This window comes from Tupaia chinensis, unplaced genomic scaffold, assembly GCF_000334495.1.
Source record: "Tupaia chinensis unplaced genomic scaffold, TupChi_1.0 Scaffold144991_2, whole genome shotgun sequence".
In the NCBI taxonomy this organism is placed as follows: Eukaryota; Metazoa; Chordata; class Mammalia; order Scandentia; family Tupaiidae; genus Tupaia; species Tupaia belangeri.
Window position 1 is genome coordinate 3,873,547 of NW_006204851.1, and position 4,746 is coordinate 3,878,292.

A 4,746-nucleotide genomic window follows, 5' to 3' on the forward strand; every position below is an offset into this window, starting at 1 on the left:
GGGTCCAGGACTCAAACCACAGTTGACTATATGGGAGTCCAGTGACATAGCCATTACGCCAACTGCTGGTCCCCAAAATGGATGATTCTTGTAGTTTCAAAAGAAATTAATTTCTCCTTCCTCAAATTTCCTATTTTTCCAAATATTAATAAGTCTGACTATTGAAAAAACACCACCTTTTTCATTACTTGATTACAAAGGAAGCTTCAGAAAGCACTGACAATGGAATCAGTAGCTGAATTCAGCAGATCTTATGGTAAATGATTTCTCCCATATTGAAGAAGCAGAGACTAAGCTTGCTTTTGAGAATAGCTGAGAAATATTCTAAGTCTGTGAGAGGATTATAAATAAAGACCACACTTAATGATTTTTTGTCATCACTTCCTTCTGCAATAAATAGTAAAAGAGATCTTGGTTGAATACAGAAAGGCATCACAAATTATTATTTACATGATAACTTCACTATGATCGAGGTCTGACCATCAGAAATTTGATTTTCTTGAATTTCGAACACCAAAGACCCTCTGCCTTGACTTCACCCTCCTGCTCCTCAGTCTAGCCAGGAGTCAGGATAAGCCAATCAGCAACCATCTATATTTGAATTCTGAGCCACCCTATTCTGAGATTTCCACCACCAAAGACCCTCTGTCCAGATTTCACTCTCCTACTCCCTAGTTTAGCCAGGAGCCAGGTTAGAGCACCTTACTTATTTTCTCTGTCTCCTTCCATCTCTCTATCTTTTTTTTTTTACTTTTTAAAATTTTTAAAATTTATTTTCTGTTGCTCTTTTGTCTTTCTAATTCTTACTTTTCTGTATGCCCCCATATCATAAGTCAATCAGTAGCCATCTATATTTGAGTTCCGAGAACTCGCTGCATGGTTTTCATTTTTTGACAAAATATGTTTCTCTTCTCTTTCTCTTATTGTTTTTACATTTTTCCCCTCTTCTTTAGTTTTTTCTATTTCTTTCCCTTTTCCTTTTACCTTTCTCACTTTTCTGCTCTGCCTCCATACACTGATTTTCAATACATGTCTAGGTGTTCAGCAGCCAAATATCTGAATACTTTTAGGGTCAGATTAATCCTCAATTTTCATTGAATCAGTTGTGCAAAGGGAGAAAAATGGTACTGCTTACAGACTGCAAATCACCTTTTTCTGTATTCCTCTGATTGCTCAGATTTAACTTAAAAAATAGGAAAAATGTATAATCCATCAGAGGACCAGAAACCACTGCAGAGGCACAAGAAATATGAGAAATGAAAAGAAAATCTCTCCTCCAATGGAAAAGAATAACTCCTCTTCTTCCACAAAGAATACAAGAAAATGTCAGATAAAAAATTTAAAATATTCATAGTGACAAAGCTAACAGAGATGCAAGAGAATGAACTCCGGACGATGGCGATAAGAAGATATACCGTTACACCAAGTTCCAGGAGGTGAGGAAGTTTTTGCACAATCTGAAAGAGGAGATACACATCATAAAAAAGAATAAAATGGAATTGTTAGAGATGAAGACTTTAATACAGGAAATCAAACTTCCACTGAAAATATCAAAAACAGATTAGATCATGCAGAAGATTGATTCTCAGATGTAGAAGATAAAACCTCTGACCTACAAAAATTCACCAAAAAGACTGAGAAAATAAATTTTAAAAGTGAGAATAATGTACAAGTAATACTAGTTACCATTAAATGCCCAGACATCTGGATCATTGGTACCCAGGAGGTGAAGAAACTGATAAGGGCATTGATTATCTATTCCATGAAATCCTAAAAGAAAATGTTCCAGATCTAGAGAGGCCTTCAAATATCCAGACCCAATAAATACAAAGGAACCCACGTAGTATTGACCCATGAAGATCTTCTCCAAGGCACATCATAGCCTGATTGACCAAAACACAGATACTAGAGACAAGATACTAAAACTGGCAAGAAAGAACCGGCAAGTTACTTTCATAGGATATCCCATAAGGCCAACGTCAGACCTCTCATCAGAAACAATGCAAGGGAGGAAAGAATGGGAAAATATATTCAAAGTGTTAGGTGAAAAACAATTTCAACCAAAGATACTATACCCAGCAAGATTCTTTCATATAGAACTAAGACAAAAATATTCTCAGATAAACAAAACCTGAAAGAATTTACTAACACCAGACCTGCTCTCCAAGAAGTGCTGAAGGGAGTGCTATACCAGGAAAACTAAAGTCAAATACACAGGAATAAGAGTATAAGAAACAACCAAGAGAATGGCCAACCTAATGGTAGGGGCAAGTCCAGAGTTGAATGTTAACTTCCAGAGTTTAAATGGAAAGGTCAGACCATAGTAACACTGCAAATTCAATAGAAGAGATTAATTGCATGAGTCTGAACTAGTGAAATAGAAATTTTTACTTTAGACTGAAATGTTACTGATTTTCTTCAATGCTTTGATTTCCATGTTTAAGGAGTTTTGTCTTCTCTTGAACTGTTGGTAGGTTCATCTGCTCACTATTTGAACTGAATCCTAACCTTTTTCCTAGCCTTACGTTTTAAGCAAATTTCTCTTAACATTTTTTGATTTTGATCTATTGAAACTAAAACTTTTTTGAAATTGAAAAATGCATTAAAAATCCCCATTAATGCCTATTTAATGACTGCAGTAAGCTATATAGTCCCATCAAGGTGCTACTTTATCATATGTTCATTTAACCCACTGAAGTTTACACCCAAAGTCAGACGTGTATTCATAAAAATGTATATATCAGCTGTGCTTGTATTGGAAATCTTTAAATTAATTAAGATATTTAGTGAATCAATAAAATGTGGAAAAAAAAGGGATGGAAAACAACTGTACTTACCAGAGACAGTGTGGAAGAAGCAGGGGAGTTGGCAGAGAGTGAGAGATAGGGAGTCAAAGGGGGAGGAGCAAAATATATAAGAAACAAAAAATAGAAAGTTATTTGTTGATGATAACATGAATGGTAATATCCTTGATTGAGCCAATCTACAATGTATACTGGATGAAAAAAAATCTCATTTTGTGTACTGTATTGATGTACTTTACATCAATTTATAAATGGATAAATAAATAAAAAGAAATTTTACTTTCTCAGTGCACTAAGAGTGGTTGTTCCCAGAGTAACTAGTATGTAGATCATAGCACTTCTTAAAAACATTTGAAAACTTCTAATGTATAAATATTTATTGTGTAAAATTTTATCACCCATGGCTAATGTTTAATATTTCATAGGACATGATTGTTAGTATTAGTCACCTCAAGAAGGCCAAATTAGAGAAGACAAAGGAAGCTTTTTTTTCTCTTTTTTTCATGTATTACATTATTATCAAATCAAGAAAATTAACACACACATTTTTTCCATCAGAGAACTTTACATTGTTATGTCTTTCAAGTGCTTCCTCCCTAAGCCTCTCCTACCCAACTGCCATGATCCATTCCTCTCTCCTATAGTGTCTGGTATCTGCACTTGTCTTTCCTACTATTATATCTTTGGGTCTCTTAATTTCTGTCATAGACTGTAGACATTCAGTATATGCTGAGTGGGACATACAGTATTTGTCTTTCATAATCTGGCTTACTTTACTTAGCATTAAATCTATTCTTTTTAAAACTTTATTTAGTTTTGAGAGATTTTTTTATAGGGTGCATGTGTTCACTGGAGAGGCAGAGAGAGACAGAGAGCAAGAAATTACCCCCAGGGGGGATGGTCATGCCTCAATTCCCTCTCCTCCATTTTGGGTATGCACACACACATACTGGGCGTAAGTTTGACACTGTCAGATCTGAGACTCAAACTGTAGTCAACTATGTGGGAATCCAGTGATGTAACCATTACACTATCTGTTGATCCTGACATTAACTCTGTCTTCTATGTTCATCTATTTTTTATCAAACAGGGTTTCATTGTTAAAATATTTGTTGACCATAAACTTTCTTCCAGGAACATGAATGTTGGGCTACATCTGTCTAGCTAAGTCTTTTCATTACTATTATTTTATATACACATATATATATATATATATTTGCATTCAATCACTGCATATCATTACAGCAATTCATGAATTTTTCCATCATGAATATGCTGTATATTCATTAGCTTATTCTTTTAAATAGTGGCATGTTATTCCACTTATTTGCTATATTAACATTTATTTAATCACTCTTCTACTAAGAAATATTCATATTGTGTATTTTTTTCAAATGTAAAAATTTGTTGTAGCAAATACTTTAATTATTTTCCAGCTGTTTTCCTTCCTACCAGTCATTCTGGTGAGTGCCTAGTGCTTTGGGTCCTCCCTAAATTTGGAGATTTATTAACTTCCTTACTCATTTTGCCGGTCAGATAGAAAATGTTGGTGGCTTCTTGCATTTATTTGCATTTTCTTGAATACAGTGAGGTTCATCATTTAAAAATAAAGAGTGGATTTTTCTTTGGGGAGGTTGAGGAAAAATGCAATAGGAAGCTTAGGTTAACATTACCCGAGGTTGGGAACCAGCAGTTAGCGTAATGGCTATGTCGCTGGACTCCCACGTAGTCGACCGCGGTTCGTGTCCCGGACCCGGTGGCTTAAAACTCACGCCGGGCGCGTGTGCGTGCATGCCCAAGATCCCGAGAGGAGAATGGAGGAGAAGGGATTGCGGCGTGACCATCCCCCCTGGGGGGTGATTTCTCGCTTTCTGTCTCTATGTCTCTCTCTGTCTGTCTGGCGAGCGCACGCGCCCTACAGTGAAAATCTCTCCAAAAAAAA